Source organism: Zootoca vivipara, chromosome 4 (assembly GCF_965207765.1).
Source record: "Zootoca vivipara chromosome 4, rZooViv2.hap1.1, whole genome shotgun sequence".
Taxonomy (NCBI): Eukaryota; Metazoa; Chordata; class Lepidosauria; order Squamata; family Lacertidae; genus Zootoca; species Zootoca vivipara.
The window spans coordinates 43041491-43066179 of NC_142587.1; the positions used below are offsets into that span (position 1 = coordinate 43041491).

Here is a 24689-nt window from a genome sequence, read left to right on the forward strand (position 1 = left end):
TCAAATCCTCCAGAACTTTCTGAATCACATTTACTTGTTGAGATTTTACATATGAATTCTCTCAACTTACATGTTCTTTTTGTATTGACTTACATAGAAGACATTAAAAAACTCATTTTAGCTCTTTTCAGGCTTTCCTGTTTATCTTTCACAGCAGTGAAGAACATTTGATAGGTGACGATCCCTGACATAGTCACCTACTCAATACAATACACAGTCCTAGGCATGTTTGAGGAATTTGCTCATAGTGAGTTCTGATATGAACTGACATAATTTGTACCGTTCAGACTAATAGGCAGATTGGACCTTAGCTTTACACCAGCTTTCACACTTCCTTAATGTTCTGATACTATTATTATTATTATTATTATTATTATTATTATTATTATTATATGGGTACAATACAAAATTCATGGCCTGCATGATTGGTGCATGATGTCACTTCCTCTTCCGCTGGCCATGGGGGTTGCTGGGGCCTGCCCTGGAGCCAGCCAATTCTCGATTGACATATTTGGAGCTAGGTCGTAATTTTCCCTCCAGTCAATTTGGGGCTATCTGGGGGTTTTGCCTACCTCATAGCAATAGTCACACCCTGTGGGCAGATAAGGCATTGGGTTGGATCCTTAGTCAAGGCAGAGCAGGGGGTTGGGAGGTGGGGTACCCAGTTAAAGGAGTCCAGGGTAAGGTGCTCAGGGCCGTCTTAAGCGCCCCTGGCGCCGTGGAGCGACGGATCCCTCCGGTGCCCCCCCACCGTTTCCCAGCGCGGTGGGCGGGCGGGCAGGCACAGCGCGGTTGTTGAACTGGCGGACCAGCCGGCCAGCGGGCGGGCACAGCTCACGGCGCCCTCCTGGCGGGCCGGCGCTGTGGTGCCCTGCACCACCGGGGGTCTACCTAGGGCCAGCCCTGAAGGTGCTGATGTCCAGCTGCCCAAACCAGGGCAAATAGGCCATAGCATATCCTTGGATGGCAACCCTCTGGGGGATGCTTCTATGTGTTTCATGGGAAGATCCTTAATCCAGGGTCGACCCTGACAATTTATCAACCAGCAGTAAGGTCAGATGATTCAGGATACACACCCAAATACCTACACCAAAACCTACCGACACCTGTAATCAATAAAGTTGTGGTCTGTTTAATCCGAAGACGTGCACCCTGTGTTTGCAGTATCTCTGCCTGGCCCCACCAGTGGGAGATCACTGCATTTCTGGTTTATAAGGGGGAAAGATTTATACAATCTGAAGAAAACCAGGGCTTGTACAGTACACCACCCAGGAGTATACAAGAAAACACTATGATTTTATTAAATTTCTTACACCTGAAGGTAAAAAGTTGGCATTCTCTCTTATTCCTCTCCTCGGTGCTGTATCCCTATCCTTCAGTACATCTGGAATAAAAATGTGTGTGCAGTCATACTGATAAAACTTATAGAATATAGTGTTTAATGGTATATGTTTTCAGATATTTTAGATGCTTTTAATAGTTTTTATTTTAGTTTCAGTTTTGTTGTTTTATCATTTTGGTACTTGCCACCCCAAGCTCCTTTGGGAAGAAGGTGGGGTACAAATAGTAATAGAACTGGGGAATCCTTTTCACTTAATACTCTCCAAAGGGGGATTGAAATTCAACAGTTCAGGAGAAACTCAGAAAAGAAAAAATCTCCAAAGAGAAAAAAAAAGGTGGGGGAATCATTTTCTGAGAAATTTCAGCTCAACCCTGTAATGATTCTGTTTTAAACTAAGGCCAGCCAGATGGGTCTGAAACCTCGCAAGCCTGTGTGACTATTGATAGCCAATTTCTGTGGTGTTTCCCCAGATCTGGTAATGAAAGGCAGATTTGAAACTTAAAGATTGTATTTTTTAAGTCCGCTTTTGAACCCACTCAATGTTTCTTGGTATGTCCTGAGCAATGTATTTGGAGTTTGTATGTAAATAACAGATACAGCATTTTCCCCAGCTCACATTGCTTCAGTGTGGGGTACTACGGGTGTCAACATGATTGTATGGGTGGGTGAAAGCACCCTAATTCCCAGATCTCTCCCTAATAGCAATGTTTTCTCCACCTTTTAGTGCAGTCAGACTGAATGGCCTATTAGATGCTACTCTGTAGTAATAGCGGATTAATCTGTAATACCTTAAAGCCCAAAGGCAGTTTTTCACGGATCATAAACTTTCACTTTCCTACTACTAATGCTCATGGTATGTCTTGCTTGGTCCCGCTGGCTAATTCCAAATAAGCAAGTGGACCTTCTAGCCTCCAAACTAAAAATAAAACCACTTGGCCTCCCTCATTCTTCAGTGCAGCTGAGTATGGCTTCAGCCAGCCATGCATATTTTATTTGCATTTTACATTCCAATATAGGTTTTCCCATTGTCCCTTTACTCCCTTAATATTCATTTGCTTTTTTTTTTATTAGAAATTGTACTGTGCCGTTTGAGAGGGCTTTCTGTCAAACTCGAGTGGCAGAAGTGTGTAGAAAACTACTCATGCTGCAAATTTCAATCATGTATCATACCTCATTCCCAGAACACTTTTACAGAGAAAGAAAATGGAGGCTTTATAAGCTGACATATTTTATTCTGTTTCTGTATGCTTTCCCTAAAGATGATAATTCAAACAGATCTTGCCAGCTGTGTAACCCCTTTCACTGGGATGGTAACATTTGACATGGAATAATGCCATTTTTAAGTGACCTTCCTGTTTTTGGTGTGCATGGGTGAAAGCGAAAAATCCTGTTTTTCGGTCGTATCCAGGTTTTTTAATTGAAGGAATGTGATACATAATCATAATTGAATATTTCTAATATATTTATGAACACAAGAAGGAGAAAAAAGGTGGATCAGGCCATGTCTTTCCCTATAGTGCCATGTGGGTATGCTTATGAGCTTTCATTGAGTCATTATTGGGTCTGAGAAGAGTGAGTTAAGTTTCAAGTCAAATATAAAACCAGCTTCCTTAGCTAGTTTGTACTGTAAAACATAACCTAGAACAGGCTTCCTCAACCTCGACCCTCCAGATGTTTTTGGCCTACAACTCCCATGATCCCTAGCTAGCAGGACCAGTGGTCAGGGATGATGTGAATTGTAGTCTCAAAACATCTGGAGGGCCAAGTTTGAGGAAGCCTGGGCTAGAATAATGCAAAGCTTTGCCTATCTTGTAGAGGAATAAAATGAGATTGAAAAGCAACAACTTTTGTATAGAGCCTGGCTTACCTTTGACAGAACTGAAGAAAAGCTTTTAGTTCTGAGGCTGGGAGGGTTTATCCACTGACATTGCTCAAAAAAGAAAGTAATTCCTGGCTTAATTTGTCTCCCTCTTTCTCATACTCTGGGACTACCAAGTCTGCAATTAAAAGGTCACCATCATGGACCACTCTTGAGCAACATCTTTTTAATAGATACCCACCCACCCCGGAATACGTCATGATTCTCTTCTGTTATTTTTGCTATTTCTCCAAGTTGTTTGACTTTGTTTTTCTTTTCGTTAAAGATTAACCTGTTCCAGAGCTAAGAAATAATTATTAATGATCAGAATTGATCTAGCTCTATGTGGGCCATGCCACATATCTGTGACAAGTCAGACTTGTTAATCAAGTATTGTATGTTGTTGTCATCTTTATTTTATTTATATACTGTCCTTCTTGATGTAGCCAGGCTGATGAACAACATACCGTATTGGCCTGAATACAAGCCTCACTTTTTCCCCCCAAATTCCGACCGTGAAAAGTTAAAGTGTGGCTTCAATTCGTGACCTTACAAAAATTGGATTTTACGATATCGCTGCTGAAACAGACATATGGTAAAACGGAACAGGTATGAGTGCCTGCGGAATTTTGAGGGAGCGGCTCATATTCAGGGGTGGCTTATATTTGGGCCAATATGGTAATAACAGGACAGCAATATGTTCAGTTGAAAACAATACTGCTAAAATAGTATCAGTGTATAGCAACATTAATAATAACACTGTTGAGACCCAGAGCAAAAATCAAGACCCAAAAGTACAAGAAAACTTGACATCTGAAATTTAACAGTATGGGAGGCAATTGTAGTTTCCAAGGAATGAGTTCCATAGATGTGGTGCAGCCACTGAGAAGTCTCTGTAGTTATTACTTTGTAGGTGTTTTTTTTTAAGTACTTAACTTTATAAGGGCACAATCTCCTGGCTTATAGTATAATGTTACTCTGTCAAAATCAATACAATAACTTCCATTAGCTTTCACAATCTTTTAGATTGTGGACTTAGTGATTCCCTTTATTCCAATCTGTCTGAAATTTAACCTCTTTTGCTCATACCGCCTCTCTTGTCTATGTCAGTCAATATAACAGAAATAAAATAAAATGCTGTTTTAAAATGTTCACCCTTCACATTTAAGTCATTATTCCTTTCCAGATTGCTCTTTTGTGCAAACAAACAAAAAAGCAAGAAATATTACAAATTATCCTTTTCAGACTGCAGTAAAATATTACTTGAAAAAATTGAAGCATAAAGGATGGCAGCCATCTGTTGTTTAAACTGCTGAACTGTATTTAATTGTAACGTCTTTTTGAATAATTGTGCCTTTGAAAACAATCAAATGTCTCATTTGTCAATAGAAATTGCTTCAATTTTTTGCAAGAAACAAATGAAATGCTTTTGTGGTGCTAGCATTGTTCACTTTCTATATATAAGAAAAGTACTTTCAGGTCACACCTAACTTCTTCAGATTCAGTATCTGGGGTAGAGAATAAAAGTATATAGGTATTGTTATGATAGCTGTATTGGTACTTCCTTGACAGTCTTTACATTTCTTTCCTGATGAAATGGCATTTTGGCTGTCAGGCTATGATTCATTTTGGTCTAAACACAACCCAAGTGAGGAGTATCCTTAATTGATACCAACACCAATGAGTTATCCAGTGGTTCATGCTATTTCCAAAACACTGCTGCTGAAACTCCTATTGCCTTAAAGGTAAATAGAACATGTGGACCAATAGATGTTTGCTATGCCATGCCTTCATAGTTACTTACACTTACACCAACTAGGTTGTGATGTTTGATCTTCTTGCAGAAGAGCAAGACTGCAAGAAGATCAAACCTATCAATTCTTAAGGAAATCAGCCCTGAGTGCTCACTGGAAAGACAGATCATGAAGCTGAGGCTCCAATACTTTGGCCACCTCATGAGAAGAGAAGACTCCCTGGAAAAGACCCTGGTGTTGGGAAAGATTGAGGGCACTAGGAGAAGGGGACGACAAAGGACGAGATGGTTGGACAGTGTTCTCGAAGCTACCAACATGAGTTTGACCAAACTGCGGGAGGCAGTGGAAGACAGGAGTGCCTGGCGTGCTCTGGTCCATGGGGTCACGAAGAGTTGGACACGACTAAATGACTAAACAACAGGTTGTGATGATCAGTGGCCATAGCTCTGGAAGTATCCAAATGAGCCTTGGGTTTTTTTTAAAAAAAAAGTTATGGGGGTAAGCCATCTGATCCCCCATATGCAAGGAGCAGGTTCTTTCATACTGTGTTCCCACTGAAAAGTGCTCCTTCTCTCAACCCTGAAGCTGGTCAGAATATTGTCTGTTGGAAATCTAATGAACTGGAGGCAAGTTGACAAGTTTTCAAGTTACCAAAAGGTGCTTCATTCATGCATTCAAGTTACACAGCACTCTTCATCACAGTCGAAGTCTGAGGTGGAGAAAGGACCTTGTAGCTATTGTTGTGCCAGCTATATAGGTCCAAACATGGCTTTGTTGTTGTAATCAGCCAGAAGCCTGATTACAAGTTGTTGGGAGTGAGGGGGGTTTCTTACATTGCAATGAGCAGCAAAGTAAAGTGTGTAAATATAGGCTGTTAGACCTTTAAAATATGCCCTTCTGAGTTCTTTCCAAAGTTTCCCTTTTCCGCTAGCATAGAAAAAGATCACACATTTGATAAGTTAAAGATGGTTTGCTTACAAACTCTCTAAAGGTCAGATCCATGCACTTTTCCATACAACATTCAGAAAATGTTGCACAGGCAGTAAAACTTGACTTAGTTACGGTGGTGAAAGTTTCTAAATTATTGATATAGGAATACAAGAAAGGCATGTAGGAGCTCAGACCTCCTCACAAGCTGAGTTCCTCAGATAGACTGAGAGGAAGAAAGGTTTGATTATCTAATCCCTCCCAAGGTGAGCTACACCTGGCAGGGCAGTTTACATTATGGTCTTAACCATTTCATGTATTAATAAGACCTGAGCATGTTGGTTATATGTGGTTAGTTCTCCCACAGGTACAGTGTGGAAGGTGGGAAGAGCAACTTAAAAATGGTACATTCGTGCTCAGAGTAGAAGAAGCATTTCACTACGGTATAAGGCTGACTGAAAGAAGTGACTGGAATAAATTGGAGGTAGACAAAAGTATGTGATGAATAGATTTAATATAGTAGCTTGTGGGGGAGTTGGTGACTCTTCCCTTAAACATCTATTACATTCTGCTCAGCTTTTGAGTGCCCTGCTGCACATTGCAAAATGCAAAAAAATAAATTAACATAACAAACCTTTTAGATAATTGTACTTGCCAAGCTTCTGTGTGTAGGCAAAGATTGCTCGTTAATGAAGATTCTCAAAAGATAATTAGATCATATCTTTCTAAATTGTACCATTGGTGGTAATCATCTTTTACTTTCAAAATTGTTCCCAAGTATCCAGATGTTTCCTTTGTGTATTAATCTACCAGTTTTGCTTTTGCCTTTTATAATGTTGGGGGAACTGGATATATCAACCTGCTATGTAAATACAGATTCACTTGAGTATCCAATAATAATAGAAGCTGAAATACAAAAGGAAAAGTATTACCCTATTGATGATCATCTCATCTGCTTCCAACAACTGAACAAACTCTAGATATAACCACCATTAAAATATAATGCAAGACCTACTTATACAGGCATAGGCAAACTCGCCCCCCCCCAGATGTTTTGGGACTACAACTCCCATCCTCCCTGACCACTGGTCCTGTTAGCTAGGGATGATGGGAGTTGTAGTCCCAAAACATCTGTAGGGCCGAGTTTGCCTATGCCTATACTTATATATCAACAGCATTCTTCAACCTTTGTCCCCAGGTTTTGCTAGTCTACAACGCCCAGCAACCCTGGCTCAGAGTTTAATGTGGTTGTAGTCCAATACATGGGGACCCAAGGCTGAAGAACACTGCATTAGGATATATTGCATTTAATAATACTTAGTTACAGCACAGCCCTATACACGTATACTCAGAAATGAGTCTCAATGAGTTCAGTGTGGTTTACTCACAGATAAAGGTGTATAGTAGAGGTGGGGAACCTCTGTCTCTCCAGATGTTATTGGATTACAACTTCCATCAGCCCAGTCAGCACTGCCAATGGCCAGGGATGATGGGAGTTATAGTTCAACACATGAAAGTCTACAGGTTCCCTATTCCGGGTGTATAGCTTTGCAGTCTTAGGTAATTTCCATTTTGCTAGACTTTGCTTATTGTACTAGGGAGTAGTCATTTTTTATTGGTCGTATTTCAGTCTTGGTAGGCTTTGCTTATGATGTACCGTTATAACAAACAGAATTTGTCAAAATATGAATCAGCAAATGATTACTGAAAAATGAAGCTTCACAATATTGCAATGTGATGGGCCATACCAACAAAGCTGGAAATGTAAGCTTTGTTTAGGTAAATGACTAGGACCAGTGTAAGGATCTAAGGTCACATCTCCTGCCAACTTTTAATCCTTTCTCTTATTTGAGATTTCACAGCACTGTTCAACTATTTCAGAGATTTCCTCTGCAGGCATGAGAACGAGAAACCTGCTGTTATAATGACAGTTGAGTTCCTCCGGATGCCAAATTCTGCATGACAGATAATGGCCGGTACAGTTTCAAACATGGGAAGCCAAAGGAACGAGCCTTGAATTTATATGCTCCTCCCACACAGTGACTAGAACTTGTGCTGCGAACCTTGTACTGAATACAGGAACTGATTTCATGCTTACAGAAATCAGCTCCGTCCATGCAATCTGCCCACCCTTCTTTTCGAGGTGCATCACATAAGCAGAGCCTTCTAATTTATGGCATATGCAAGCTCTGGTTCACATTTTAGATTCTATAAATGAATGGGGAAGGGTACATCCAGTGTTTGCTTCTTCATTCCTTTACTCATACAAGGGAAATTCTGGGGCCCTATGAGGCTGTGCCATTATTTTATTACATTTCTCTCCTACCCCTCCTCCCAAAGAAGTCCAGGGCATCAAACAAAAAAATCAGTAAAATAAAGCAATTTAAAATAGAATCAAACACATTTAACCCCCCCCAAAAAAATAAAAACTCCTAAAACTTTTAAAAACACATTAGTAATATGTTACTATGCTTTGTAAGCAGAAGGTCCCTGGTACAATCCTTGGCATCCCTAGGTAGGGCTAAGAGAGACCCTTGCCTGAAATCCCAGAGATGCTAAATGGACTATTGGTCTGACTTGGTAGGATACAGCTCCTTATATTCCTTCCCTTTGTTCCACTGTGAGAACCTTCTTACCTAGAAAGTTTCTTACGTTCTTATTAAGGTAATAAATTTCAGATAGTTGTTAAACACAAAAACGTTATTTGGATAAAAATCCAACAAAACGAAGTCAAATTTGAAAGAATGTGTTTTTTTAATTAGCCATAGGAACAATGAAAATAACAGCTGCATAATCATACACAGCTGTGATACATGTGTGAGTCCATTTTGTTTCCATAGTAACTATATAAGTAGTTAATTATGGCAGTTTCATAATGTTATTTCCTTTCAGGTCTAACAGCAGATGCTGATAGTTTTTGCTGTGAACATGTTAAATAATCTGTGGTATATGCGTGCAATTAAAACAATAAGGAGAATATTTAACGTCAATCATGTACAAATATTTATATAAATGTACATTAATGCACAATCATACCGTCACATATTTAGAAGTATGTGTCTATAGACCCACAAACTTATTTTAATTTCATGTTAACCATGTCCTATACTAGTCTATAAGAGTGCATACTGCTAAAATAGTCTGTTCTGTTGAATGCAACGACAGTAATATTTAATATTTAACATTAAACATTAGCATTATGACCACTATTATGCTGAACTGAAGAAAAGCATACCTGTGCTACAGAAGGGATCTGTTTTTTATTTGCTTGTTCATTTGTTTACCAATCTTCACATCTGTAGCAATATCTTAGAAGAGAAAACAGGGGTGCCATTTCCGATTTCAGTACTGGAGGAAGATGGATATTGGGGGGGGGAGGGAGAAAGAGAGATGGGAGATTCTCAGTGAGGTTTAAAAGCTTATTCTTGCATGTGTTGAAGATGAGCAAACTATGGTGTTCCACTCCCACCTTAAAATGCATTGTTTGTGGGCTTTCCACTCACTACCTTATACCTAGTTGCTTTAAAAAACCTGGATCATAAGCTGGTATTTACACAAAAACCCAGGTCACTGTTAGCAAGTATGAAGCTCTTTCCACTGACCATCTGCTGGGCGGCATGAATTTGAAAAAGAACAAAAATTATTTGCACCTTGACAAGAATGCAAGACTGGAATGACAGGGCAGCCTCTCACTTTGCACCCGTTTCTGCTTGGCACCAGTTTCGTGGAAGCAGGTAGGACCCCACTTAAAACTTCTGAGTGCGCCCAGCCCAGCATGATAGGAGAGCCTTGCCCTCCTTTCCCAGAGTCTTCTGTTTATGCCACAGGACTTTGGAAAGGGACAGAGACCTGTCTCTGCACAGATGTGCAGAGGTCTCACAGTGGGGTGGTTTGGGGGGGCAACCCAAAATAATGGCCAGCTGTGAAAGCTGACCAAAATGTGTAGAAAATAAAACCCGGTCTCATATATAGATATAGATGATATAGATACACACACACACACACACACACACACACGGTACATGCAAAATTTGCTGCTTTGTGCAGTGTTTACAGGGGCTAATATTGTTAAGGGTTTTAGTAAATCTGGACTTTCTTCTGTGCCACGTTTCTAGGAACAGGTTTGTGCTTTAAAGCAACATGTCCGAGCACTGGGTTTCCCCACCATGATCAATCCCCACCCCCCCACCCCCTGAAAATACCGTACATTCTTTACTGCTGAAGTGGAGCAAATGGCAAATGGTGGTGGTGGTGGGGGGACCCATTACAATTTGTTCCAATTCCAATTTAAAGTGCAGAGGTTTGTGGGGAAAGCAGCGAGGCAAAAAAAAAAAAAAAGCACTCGGACACAACCTTTTAAACTGCAGATCTGTGCCTTGAAAGCATGGCACAAAAGGAAGCCTGGACAAGCCCTTATTTAGCCGTTAACCGCAAATCACATATCTGATAAGATCAAACAAGCCTTTCTTAAACTAGAGCAACAAAGGTCTTCCACCTCCTTAAAGACTAATGCATTTATTATGGCATAAACTTCTGAGGGAACCTCCTGGAATTTATTAAATTGTGCTCCATGAATTTGTCCATCTCTCATTTACAGTCATGCAGGTTTGGGAGTGAGTTCTATAGTTTAATTACATACTCCATGCAGAAGTACTTTATCTGTCCTGAAACTTCCAACACTGGATGTCTGTGTTTTATATATATGTGCCTCTCTCAAAAAATAGACATCCCAAGGGGGGGGAGTCTCAAAACAGTATTCTTCTGGCCATCTACTATGAGGCTGCATCATTTGCAGGCTCTCATAGAGCGGCTCCCTATTACTACCAAGTAGTCATGGGGCTCCCAGCTGTGGATTACTTCTGAAACTATTTCAAAGAGATAGTTCTGCCCTCCCAAGAGAAAGAAGAAAGATGTGGGTAGTTATTTCTGAGAACAACTGAGTGGCCTATTTACTGACCTGATTCAGCATCTAGAGGAGCTGTGGGGACTTCAACAGAGACGTCAAATAAAGGCTGCCAGTTTTTATTTAACCCACTAACTACCCCAGGCTGTTCGTTTGCATGGGCATCAGTGATGCAGCAAAAGACAGCGTTAAAAGGATTAAAGATTATGAAGCTCTGCGAAGCATAACAGCTCCCGAATGGTATTCTCCATAATCCTATCATTAGAATGGAGAGACTTAGACTATGATACCGAAACATGCAGATACCCAATGGAAAACCTCCAGCTCAAAATGTGGGACCAGGTGGAAATGGCCTGTAAATGGGCCCCCGTTTCAGTGATGGGACCATGAAACTAGGCAAATGCTTTTTTCGAGATGGCAGCACAGCGGCAGCAGTTTTTCTTAAAACTTTTCCATCTGTTTCGCCATCTCTTTAGCAGTGGTGTCATTCCTCCTGGCAGTGAATAATAATTGAAATAAAGGTAAATAGTAAGAGTGAGGAACGAGGCAGAATAAGGTAAAAGGGAAACAGGTAGGATTTTGTGGGCCATCTATTTTTGCCACCTATTCTCGTCTTCCAAACTGCTCTTTGAACATGGGATGTTGAGGAGGCCCAGCAGGTGCAGAGCCATTCCTCTTTCCACACATTTAATTCAGAAAGTGAGAATAGGGCTTGGTCATTCATACCATTCTGGAGCAGGACTTTCAATTTGTCTTTTGTTTGTAGTTCCCTGGAAGATAATAACAATTTTATGAATATAGTAACTGCAAGACTGAAACTGCCTCAGTAGATACAAAATACAAGCTTGTCATAAAAGGGAATTGCCTTGTTTAAGCCAGATTGGTGATTTCTAATAAGGGCCAATTTTTATTTGAGCAGTTAGTGGCCTCTGTTTAGACCTTGCTAATATAATGGTCAAGAAGAGGCAGCCTCCCCCCCCCACCAACCCCCCCCCTCCCCATAGAATTGTAAGTTGTACAGTATTTGTTTTCAGTTTCTCCCAGAAGGGCATGCAAATAAGAGAGTTTTAGTGTTATTCATATTGCCTAAGGCTGTTCACAGTGCCTCCATCAATAAAATGACTGGGAGTTTGGAAGAGCAGAATGCTTGGTTGCCAGTTCCAGGATATGAAATCTGCCCTTCTCTACAGCCAACTGCATTTTGGAAAGTGATGTTTTGGCTCTTCTACCAGTTCACCCAAAAGCTGTCAGTGCAGAGTCATTTTGGCAGAAATAATTAGTTAAAATGGTAAATTTACTACAACAAAGCATTCACTTGTCAATAATCACTCATCCCAATATTGCAGATTCTAGGGTTTTCCAATGGTCCAAATCTTAGTTAAGATAAGCCCTATATTTATATAGTTAGGAATCCATACGAGAAATATTTACTTTTACCTAGTCAATCAAAAGATCAATGACTGTAATTATGTTCAGTGGGATGTGTGTTCAAATATTCATCCTCATCAAGATTCTGCTCCAACTAGTCAAAAATGTGCAGTTGGATATGGGAAGAAAATAATGCTGTAATATACTTGTAAGTGTAGTTTAGCTGATGACAAAACATTCTTACCTGTGGAGGGAAGTCTTGTATGCACATACTGTACATTGGAATTTCCCACTGAATCCACAGCTGTGAACTCACCAGTTCTTGCCAGTGGAGAAAAGTTGCCCCACTCACTCACCCACACCTGGCAGGGCTTTTTCTTGCTGGGAAGAAGTGTTTGGGGCTTCTCATGCCCTGCTGAATGCTGGGCAGTAGGGACAGAGTATAGAAACAGGGTCCCGCACAGCTCACCTTGTCATGATGGGTGGCAATGAGAACCTCACCCATGTATAATGGCAGTGTAGGGTTTGTGCTGGGGTGGTATGATCCAATCAGGGAAACCAAGCATTTACTGCAGTATTCTTAAGTGTTAGTCCTCACTCTGGGGTGGGGGGGGGCAACTTTTTCATTGGTGAGAGAACAGGAAGCCTTTGTATGCATAGGCTTCTAGACTGTACCCAATGACTGCAATTTGCTACTGCTGCTACACAATCTTGCATTGCTTTGGGATTGTTTTTGGTGCTTCCTGATTCTTTCTTCAAATCAAACCCCACCATTCAGGAGCCAATAAAAGTACCTTATGTAATAAAACCTCTAAATGTGCTCTTCACCGGTTGGCTTATACTATTTAATTTGTCCTCAAATGAAAGTTAGGCGGAGGCACTCCCTTCAAATACCATAATTGCAACCAATAAATTAACTATAATGCATTGGTGATTAAAACAATAGTTACCCAAATGTTAAAATTCCATTCAAAGAAGAAAATTGCATTATAATTTAGAGGGTAGTTTTCTAACATTTATGGGACAATTTCCAGAAGCAATAGTTATCTTTAACGTTAGAAAAGGCCATATGGACTGAAATTGCACGTGTGCATTTTAAAAAGATTCTCTTGTACAAATTTTATTAACTTGTCTGCATATATTTTTAAAATCTATATTATACCTTTACTAAATCTAAAGCATAGGGCATTACAAATAGCACACAAATAATGTTAATAAGAAGGAATAAAAATGAAATGTTGGTTTGTTTTTAATTAAAATCATGGAGTTATTTCTACTTGATTTCTTTTTTTTCTGTGAAATACCTAAGTGTTTGAAAAGTGCTACCTATATATGTAATTGTGCTTAGCCATAATAGTGTGTGCAGCTTGAGAATGCCACCCGCTCTTACTGATTATTTTGCAGCTATTTGCAAAAGTGTGAAATTGCTCACAAGCATGTTGATAATGGTGGAATACAGATTGAATTTCCATTACCAAAAGCAACCAGTGGACCCTTCATTCCTATCCATTGCATGTAGTTGAATATTTACATTTTTATATTTTATTTTACAAATTTATATCCCACACTCCAAAAAAACCCTAGTATTTCCAGAGAAGTATGTGGATATGGCAAATGAACCATAAAAATAATGGAGTATTGATAGAAAGATGATATCCTGATACACACCCTAATGTAGATGTCATCCTGTCACATTTACACTCACTGAATGCTTTCCCCCAACCATCATTGGCTCTGACTAGTTTTATATAATTGTGTGGAACTAGAGATTGAGAACACTGAATTAATCTGGGGCTTTAAGGTTTTTTTAAAAAGGCAAATAAGGGGGACATGGCAGAGGTGTATAAAATTATGCATGATGTGAATAAAGTGGAGTTCCCTCCTTCCTGTTCTGTCATATCATAATACTAGAACTCAAGGTCATCCACTGAAGCTGAACGTAGAAAGAAGTATTGCTTCACACATGATATGTAGTGATGGCTACCAATTCGGACAGCTTTCACAAGGGAACTTTAAAAGGTCATCATCAGTGGCTACTAGCCACAATAGCTTTACAGTGGTACCTCGAGTTACAAACGCCTCAGGTTACAAACACTTCAGGTTACCTCGAGTTGAGAACTTTGCCCCAGGCTGAGAACGGAAATTGTGTGCCAGCGGCGCAGTGGCAGCAAGAGGCCCCATTAGTGAAAGCATGCCTCTAGTTAAGAACAGTTTCTGGTTAACAACGGACCTCCGGAATGAATTAGTTCATAACTAGAGGTACCACTGTATTACCTTCAGTATCAGAGGCCGATGAGTAACAGAAGTGGGAAGAGAGCTATTACACTCACATCCTAATTGCCTGCTCCTCATCCGCAACTGGCTGGGTACTGTGAGAGCAGAATGCTGGGCTGAAATCTAGCAGGGAAGATGCCAGTTCCAGAACACAGTGCAGTGGTGAGGCGGCAGCAGAATGCAGAGGCCAAAGCTATGGCTATAAAGCGAATGGGGGTGTCTGTGAATAGGTAGGAGGCAGGCTTTGTTAGTAGGCTTACTTTCCCTGAAATGACAACTTTGATACATGTGTATACACACACACATATAAATACTGTGTGTGTTCTGGTCAGCAGGTAATCCTATTCATAGCATACTTATAGATGCTGCAGAATATTGTAGCAAAATGTGCATTCATCCATATCTACATTATGTTAAAATCTTTGATGGGAGGGGTTTTATTTAATAGGCATTATCTACTAGGGCTTCCTGGTAAGTTTGCTGCATCATCCTTTTACCTCCAAATTGTGACCTCAGCTGATATTACTACAACTGTTTTCTCGTCAGCATCCTGAATATCATACGTGTGCTATTGTCAGACACCAGCATGTAGCCCATGTCTTACTTCCTCCTTTTTTCATTGTGCTGTTGGCAACAGTTATATTCACTTTCATCTTCAAAGTGTTGCAGCATTTTGTTTGTTGCAATTCAGATTCCACTGTGGGCGATGGAGCCTTGAAAAATGATCCCTAGCAACAAAACAAAAGGAAACAGATTAGAATTGTAAAAGGATATATTTGAGAATGATGTTGGAAAAAGGACGACTGTTCTACTTCATAATATTCCACATTAAACTGGGATTGAAATGATTAAAGATAGACAGTGCCTTTTTGCAGCTTACAGGCCTTTCTCATTATCTTTGTTTTTTAAGTCTGATAGTGGGGTTTCCAACAGAGAGAAGCAGTTGAGAAAAACATTTTGCTACAGTTAGTTAATTCTTCCCTACATGTGCTATACTCAATGTATCAATTTTAAAAGCAAATGAGGCATCTCTCTCTTCTTGCATTCCCAGCAAACACTAGCTGTGCCAATTTTAGATTATGCTCTTCTCTGTGGGAATATGATTTTCTAATCTTGATTATATATTAAAATTAAAAGAATAAAAAGTTGGAAAATAGGCCAATACTGGGAAGTAAACAGGCTTGAGAGCCAGATTTTTCTGTTACCACTTCAGGATAAAACAGCAAATACAAATGTGTGATGCCAGCATTTATTCTCTATCTCTTTTGTTTTTCTATTAATGAAGTAGCTAATGACCAAAAACTTGTGGTGTTTACAAAATGGTCTTGGAAGTGACTTAAGTGAAGGCACATTCAAGTAATCAATTGCTGGGAAGCTTGCTATCACTTGGAGTCAGCACATGGCAAATTGCCGTTCCTATAGCTAATGTGGTCTCCAAATGTTGTTAAGCCCCAATGTGTACAGCTGAGATTTAGCACAGCCTTTCAAGTAAAAACACAACTGTGCCTGCTATGAAGTCATCTCCATAATCGCAGCATAAATATTGACACATGGAAAGTGTTCTTTCCCTTCCTACCCGCAGCGCGAATCAAAAAATGGCACATCATTAAGGTGCATTTTGTGGTTCCCATTTCTGTATTACACTTTCTCATGCAAAATAAGTTGAGATCAGCTTGATGCTTAAAATCAGCAGATCAGTATAGTTTCGGAGCTATATGTGATGAGCTCTCTAGCATTTCACATTAGGCTAAAAACACAGAGCTATTTGTGCAGTGCAAGAAATGGAACACATGAGAATATCCTGAAGACAAGCTGCTGCTATATGCTACTTACAACTAGAGTAGTTCTGACATTTGTTCTATAATAAATATCGTAAAATGCATAGGCTTGATATAGAACTTGTCCTTTGGTTTATTCCTTTAGTTAAATAATGAGTGCTTAATAATGGATTGTCTACCCAATAGCCAGTACTTGAACATAAAATCCATACCAACGATATCTTATTCCAATTACCATGGCAAATAAAATAAATAATATACCTTCTTTTGCCTCTGTTTATTTACAGAAATGACTGTATATGAGATGCAAAATGCAATGTCTTACTTTTGATTTTACAATGAACAAAACACAGTGGCAAGTGATTTTGACTTGTATAGCAGGAATACCTATATTTAGCATTGGTATCCTTGCCTTACATATCTACGTATCTGTTACTCAGGCTGGTGAGGAAGCCTGCTCCAGAAGCTGTTTATGGGTCACAGAATGTTACATGATCCCTTTTGGCCTAATATTTTCTAAAGCTGGGAGGTGATGGGCAGTTTAAGCACCTGCCTAACACTCCGCAGATTGCTATTTCAGAACTTGCTTTGTAGTCTTCCTATATTACTGTTTCAGATGCCACTCTTACATAGTTCTACATTCAGCATGAGTTTAACTTATACTTCTTCTGCATTTTCCAAACAGGCTTACAAAAAGCTACATTAGCACTCTAAAAAGGCTTCAGAAAATAAAACTTCCAATAGATCTTAGTAACAGAATCCCTGTTATGCCTCCGAAATTTATAATGGAAATGTAGATCTGGCATTGAGGCATATGTAGCACATAGTAGTTATATATACTTCGCTGGCATGGAAATAATAAAAAACAGAGTAAATCCTGATCACTTTCACAATGTGTTTTCTGCTCTATAAATCAATTAATTACAGGTGTATCCCCACTTATGTGCGGATTCCATTCTGGGTCACTGCACCTGCCAGCACAAGTCCATTCCAACTTTGGTGTAATAGTAAAATGGGGGCTGATGAGTTGCTTACGGCACCATCTCTACTTTCTTTATAAATATCTTCTAACAAGGGCAGGAAATGAAAGGCAAATTAAAGTTCACAAGTAGCACATGAGTCCTTTACACTACATTTAGTTCTAGAAGACCCCCTGCCACAGCCTTTTTGCTGTTGATTTTCCAACTGAATCTACTTTGGAAGCTAGATTCGGTGGATGTACCTGTTGCTCATAGGAATGATGATGATGATGATGATGATGATGAAGGGAATTTGTTGCAAGATTCTAGTTGATTCCTCAGCATGGTATAATTGGCTCCAGAAATAATATTCCTACTTGGATTTCCCCCTCCTGTTGATCTATATGCTGCTTTTTATTGTCTCTCTGGGGCTAAAGAAGAAATCTGAGTGACAAGATGACAGAAGTTAAGACTTATTTTTCTCTTATTCAGTACAAAACTCAGGACTAAGATCTCAGTCTTCTCCTACCTGTTGTCTTCCTCAAAACCTGCTTTCCGTCAAAGATGATCAAAAAGTGAAGCTCTCTTCCTTTTGGTAGACTACTTGAAATTCTTGTCAAGTAAACCCTATAGGAGCCTAGGTGATAGACATAGATAGACATAACACAGAAATGGAAAGAGAGAGAATGAAGATAGCTTTGTTTTATAATTATTCCAGAAAGTTATAGGAATACTAGTGTGACTTCCTCCCAAGAGTTAGTAAGTGTTAGAGCTCAAACATCTGCAAGTGACTTCTGATTTTATGTTGCTCAATACAGATGCACCCATGTTTTGACATATGAAGTCATTTCAGTTTTTCAAAAATGCTGAACATATATTCTTTTGATTTTCTGACAATTGTAAGGATTTCGGATTCTGTTGATAATAATAATAATAATTTATTATTTATACCCCGCCCATCTGGCCGGGTTCCCCCAGCCACTCTGGGCGGCTTCCAACAAAACAGAAATTCTAAAATACAGAGATCCATCAAACATTAAAATACAGAAATCCATCAAACATTAAAAGCTTCCCTAAAAGGGGAAAGGCTGAAATTTCTGAGATAGTGTTGAAGTTTCCTTATCAAGATTTGGTTGTTCAGCAATTTTGATATGTTCTACAATGGAAAATGAAATGTGGCATCAGGCTTGTTGTCTCGTTATTATTTTAACCAAGTGCACTTCTGTGTAAGCTTGGAGCATTTGCCAAGTATTTTATCCAAAGCTGTAGTGAGTATGAGGTGTGAGAGGTTTTGGTACAACAAATTAGGTATGCTATTTCAGCACCCATTAGCCTCCCAGTTCATGGAATAAGTGAAATTAAAATTAAAAAGAGTAAGTTCTTATATATGTTACTCTGCCATTAAAAATGTGCATGTAACCTGAATCAAGTCGATTGTGAGAATTGCAGGACTGTCATTTCCTGTAAAAAGAAAATAGAAAAACTGAATTATCTGAAAATGTCTAGAAATGTTCTGAAAAAGAATGAAGAATCAATGGCCAAGTAAGAGATATTTCTTTGCAGATTTAATTTTAATCTACTTTCTCTTCTTTGTTAGTCTCTAAGATGGGGTAGGTATAGAATGAGGGACATTCATTCATTAATGGGATAGTTTTAACGACTATGTTTTGGAGCTGCACTAAAGAAACTTATTGGTGCCGAGTTCATATTAAAAACTTGAAGTGAAACAAAACTTATTTTGGTATCTAGAACGCCACCTGGTAGCAAGGTCAGGTTTAAACTACACGTGACACCAAGTTGTGACGTTCTTTCCCTTGACATTATGTTGTTGTAAAGAAAAGCACAGCAGTCTCCAAGGCTGAGATCAAGAGTGCAAAGAGCAGCAGGGGGAAGGGGCTTTTCTGCCAGCTCTCTGTTCAAAATCCCTCCACAATACTTTTCCACAGGTGGTTAAAAATGCTTCCTGGAAAATTCTGAGCAGACCAACATTTCCTACTTTTGTTCTCAAATCTGGTTCAACATCAAGCAGATTTTTATGTTTGTTCACAAAGATATGTGGAACAAAAGGGAACTAGATGTTTCAAAGCTTTTTCACCTAACTTATAATCAGTAAAAACCTTCACTCAGAATTGTTCCAGTCTACATTAGGGCAGTTGTCTTTGTCCATAGAGTTTTCTTGGCAGGGATACTGGAGTGGCTTGCCAATTCCTTCTCCAGGTGGATCACGTTTGGTCAAAACATAACTTCTCTAAGTTATTTAAGCCCCTTCACCACGACAAGGCAGTGATCCATGAAGGGGAGCCAGACATCTTGGAGAGTGAAGTCAAATGGGGAGCCAGACATCTTGGAGAGTGAAGTCAAATGGGCCTTAGAAAGCATTGCTAATAACAAGGCCAGTGGAAGTGATGATATTCCAGCTGAACTATTTAAAATTTTAAAAGATGATGCTGTTAAGGTGCTACACCCAATATGCCAGCAAGTTTGGAAAACTCAGCAATGGCCAGAGGATTGGAGAAGATCAGTCTACATCCCAATTCCAAAGAAGGGCAGTGCCAAAGAATGCTCCAACTACCGCACAATTGCGCTCATTTCACACGCTAGCAAGGTTATGCTTAAAATTCTACAAGGCAGGCTTAGGCAGTATGTGGACCGAGAACTCCCAGAAGTGCAAGCTGGATTTCGAAGGGGCAGAGGAACCAGAGACCAAATAGCAAACATGCGCTGGATTATGGAGAAAGCTAGAGAGTTCCAGAAAAACGTCTACTTCTGCTTCATTGACTATGCAAAAGCCTTTGACTGTGTCGACCACAGCAAACTATGGCAAGTTCTTAAAGAAATGGGAGTGCCTGATCACCTCATCTGTCTCCTGAGAAATCTCTATGTGGGACAAGAAGCTACAGTTAGAACTGGATATGGAACAACTGATTGGTTCAAAATTGGGAAAGGAGTACGACAAGGTTGTATATTGTCTCCCTGCTTATTTAACTTATATGCAGAATTCATCATGCGAAAGGCTGGACTAGATGAATCCCAAGCAGGAATTAAGATTGCCGGAAGAAATATCAACAACCTCAGATATGCAGATGACACAACATTGATGGCAGAAAGTGAGGAGGAATTAAAGAACCTTTTAATGAGGGTGAAAGAGGAGAGCGTAAAATATGGTCTGAAGCTCAACATCAAAAAAACCAAGATCATGGCCACTGGTCCCATCACCTCCTGGCAAATAGAAGGGGAAGAAATGGAGGCAGTGAGAGATTTTACTTTCTTGGGCTCCTTGATCACTGCAGATGGTGACAGCAGTCACGAAATTAAAAGACGCCTGCTTCTTGGGAGAAAAGCAATGACAAACCTAGACAGCATCTTAAAAAGCAGAGACATCACCTTGCCTACAAAGGTCCGTATAGTTAAAGCTATGGTTTTCCCAGTAGTGATGTATGGAAGTGAGAGCTGGACCATAAAGAAGGCTGATCGCCAAAGAATTGATGCTTTTGAATTATGGTGCTGGAGGAGACTCTTGAGAGTCCCATGGACTGCAAGAAGATCAAACCTATCCATTCTTAAGGAAATCAGCCCTGAGTGCTCACTGGAAGGACAGATTGTGAAGCTGAGGCTCCAATACTTTGGCCACCTCATGAGAAGAGAAGAATCCTTGGAAAAGACCTTGATGTTGGGAAAGATGGAGGGCACTAGGAGAAGGGGACGACAGAGGACGAGATGGTTGGACAGTGTTCTCGAAGCTACGAACATGAGTTTGACCAAACTGCGGGAGGCAGTGGAAGACAGGAGTGCCTGGCGTGCTATGGTCCATGGGGTCACGAAGAGTCGGACACGACTAAACGACTAAACAAACAACATTAGGGCAGAAGGGACATGGGTGGCGCTGTGGTCTAAACCACTGAGCCTCTTGGGCTTGCCAATCCGAAGGTCAGCGGTTAGAATCCCTGCGACGGGGTGAGCTCCCGTTGCTCGGTCCCAGCTCCTGCCAACCTAGCAGTTCGAAAGCACGCCAAAAAGTGCAAGTAGATAAATAGGAACTGCTCCGGTGGGAAGGTAAACGGCGTTTCTGTGCACTGCTCTGGTTTCGGTGTTCCATCGTACCAGAAGCGGCTTAGTCATGCTGGCCACATGGCCTGGAAAAACTGTCTGCGGACCAACTCTGGCTCCTTCGGCCTGTAAAGCAAGATGAGCACTGCAACCCCAGAGTTGTCTGTGACTGGACCTAACTGCCAGGGGGCCTTTACCTTTACCTTTTACATCAGGGCAGGGAGATACTGTGTTTTCAACATTGTGATTCATCATCAGCCGAACATCGTGGTTTGGCAATAAACCGCAATGTTGAAACAAGCTGCATTGGCCGCAGCCGGTGGAGCAAGGTGGGGTCTCCTTTAAACCTCTCTCTTTAGGGGTGCACAAGGGGAAGGGATCCCTTATTTTTTAAAAAAAATGGTGAGCATGTGAACCCATCCCGTAGAGCAAGCTGTTTGCGCTCTCTCTCTCTCTCTCTCTCTCTCTCTCTCTCTCAGTCCCCACTCCATCCCCCTCAAATGGCAAGAACCCTAAGAAGCTATGTCAGAGGTTCTTGCCCAATCCCAGTTGCCATCCAGCAACTCTTTCACAAGTTTTTCACAGCAGAGGCTGGATGATCTGTGGAAGGCTTCCACTATGCACTTTAACAAGACAAGTAGGTCCGCCGGCAAGGGGTGGTGCCACGGACCCCCTGGGTACATTCTGCAGACCCCAGGGGTCCCTGGACTCCTAGTTGGGAATCACTGTTCTAAGAAAACAAACTCAATGCTGTCTGGAGGATGAATTTTTAAAATCTAATAGTATCATTTTACATTTTTAATTTTTGAGACTAGGAAACTAAGGAAACAGCAATAACTAACTTTCTAAACTGCGTAACATATTCCACCAATTGCTAATAGCATTATTTCTGTGGTTATGTTAATTATGCTTCTTATGTGCCTGTAAAATCCTCTGTTACATAAAAGTAGGCCACAGTAAGCAGTGATTTCACCCACTTCAGGGTGCTTAGGGTCAGGTCAGAATTGTCCACAGGTTGCCCCGGTGTGGCAGACATCCGCAGCTGTGTCAAATGTTCATCAAAATATTGGAAACACTATATTACAGAAGCACAAGGAACTAAGATGTTCATGCCACCACACAGAATACAATTGCTGTAGACAAAACAGCAAGAGGTACATGCAGGTACGCCATATGTCAGATGAAGAAAATCAATACATAAGAAACAGAGTAAAAGGTCACTAAATAGTGGCACTCTCAGTATGATTTTGAACTCTTAAATAGAAATGCTAAGAAAAAGAATAGGTTTCATAGGAATTCACCAGATCAATCAGTATATCCTATGATGCAACTGAAACTGGGGGGGGGGGGGTCCTGTCTGCATTTTCATTCACTGTATAGAGATGGAAAGACAAAAATTATTTGTATTTTGTAAAAAATTAAAACCTTCCCCAACCCGTTTTTGAAATTTATCAGGCTTTCCAGTGAACTCTAATGTACCTATGGAGCTCCATGAAAGTAGGGAATCAAATTTTCTTCTGTGTCAGGTTTACGTGCCAATGAATGTACTTGATTGCATTGAAGGCTGCAATGTACAAGAAAACCCAGTGGTTAAACAGCTAATACTTAAATCACTCTCCTTACATATTTCTCTAATCGAGTGCATGCATCAGTACATGTTCTAGCTACACCTTCATTACTGTCAGCCTCCAAAAGCTAGAGCAGAGGTCAGCAACATTTTTCAGCCATGGGCCGGTCCGTCAGACCATGTTGTGGGATAGACTATATTTGGGGGGGGGGGTTTTTTGAACAAATTCCTATGCCCCACAAATAACCCAGAGATGCATTTTAAATAAAACACACACATGTAAAAACACACTGATTCCCAGATCGTTCGTGCAGTGGCGGAGCTTCATGTTCCGGCACCGGGGGGGAGGAGAGCAGGCAGGGACAGGGCTGGTGCGCATCCTGGGGGTGGGGGCGTGCCGCCTGTGGGGGCGGGGCACCCAGCACAGGTGGGGGTAGCCCTGATGGCACCCTGCTGGGATCGTGCTGCCAGGGGCGGTGCACTCCCCCTGCACTCCTCTTCCTCCTCCAGTGCGTCCGTGGGCCAAATTGAGAAGGTGATTGGGGTGCATCTCTCCCACAGACCTTAGGTTGCCTACCCCTGATCTAGAGAGACTATCAGCTGCAGCTGGGACCCTTCTCTACTTATGCTGGCTCCCTATGTGTTTTAGAACCCTGATTTCATCAAGCTCTAAATTGTTCAGGCAACCCACACAAATAGAGCTTCAGAACCCATAGAGGTCAATGGTGATTGAGACAAGGGCAGAGCTACCATGCACATCCCGGCTCTTCCTCATTGCATGAGGGATTTAGAATGCCTGAACTGGACAGGACTAATATGCCGGCACAGGACAGTCACCAACTGCCTGCTCTGTTTGCTCCTTTCACAGCCTGCCCCATCTCCCACACCGTACCTCCCCCTACTCTGTAGCACTATGATTGGGCCGCTACATGCTCTCCCAGCTCCACTCTTCCCAGACACACCTCCTCTCCCACAATAAAAACCAACAACAACACTAACAACAAGCAGCACACAAATTAGAAACAGTTAAAGCAGCTAAAAGAATTGTTTTGCCCATGCTTCTTTAAAGGTAATCAAAACATATATCTGTTATAATGCAAACTGTCTGCTTCTTCAAAACATGCGGAATAAAATAAAAGCTCTGGTACTCTGGCCCATTGCCTTAGACTGTGATTCGAATCACACTAACTTACTCACTTATTTCCATATTTACTTATTTAATCACACTATTTTCATGTAGACACACATATAGTATCTATCTGTCTATCTATCTATCTATCTATCTATCTATCTATCTATCCATCTATCTACCTATCCAATCATTCACCCACCCCTCCAGTCAAAATAAATCCATAGAGCCAGCAGTGCATTTATGAGAGTTTACTTCACAATATAAACTGCTTTTATCAGATTTTATCATGGCATCAGTTATACGCTCTCCTAATTAAATGCAGAAAGCTGTTCTCTAACAAAGATACACTAAACTAAAAAAAAAGCACAAAATTCTTTGCTGACAAAGAATGCCAAATATTGCACATAAAAGAAAGCTTGTCTCCTCATTGATGAAATGAGCTCTATAATTCACCCTTAGACTGCACTAATTGTCTCTTACAGAGCAAACTAACATGACAAGAAGAGAAAGTATTCTTTTTAAAAAGGTTATTTACTTCTTAATTAAAAAACAAAATAATTAAGTATAGATTTAACTTTCTGTGGCATTGCTTGTTCAATGAAATTGCAACAACCCCCTAGACTCCCATTATTCTTGCACTGTATACGCCTTATTTTCCCCCCTCCCATTATTTAACCTGAAATTTGGCACTCATGCCTGATTATTTTAAGTTACAAGATGTGTTCGTCATTGCACACATATGCACACATCTAACCCAGTACCAGTTTGATATTCAGAAGG

The 24689-nt window shown here is 40.5% G+C and overlaps 1 protein-coding gene and 1 long non-coding RNA gene across 2 annotated transcripts in view; one reads left to right on the forward strand and one right to left on the reverse strand.

The window, feature by feature from the left end:
* The window catches only part of IL1RAPL1 (interleukin 1 receptor accessory protein like 1), a 543875-nt gene that overhangs the window by 441770 nt on the left and 77416 nt on the right, over positions 1-24689 (forward strand). The window lies entirely within an intron of this gene.
* LOC118085337 (uncharacterized) lies at positions 13346-18061 on the reverse strand. Its single transcript, XR_004692623.3, has 3 exons — positions 17693-18061; positions 17427-17607; positions 13346-15154 (listed from the first exon to the last, which is right to left on the reverse strand). It is a non-coding gene; the product is annotated as an uncharacterized LOC118085337 (long non-coding RNA).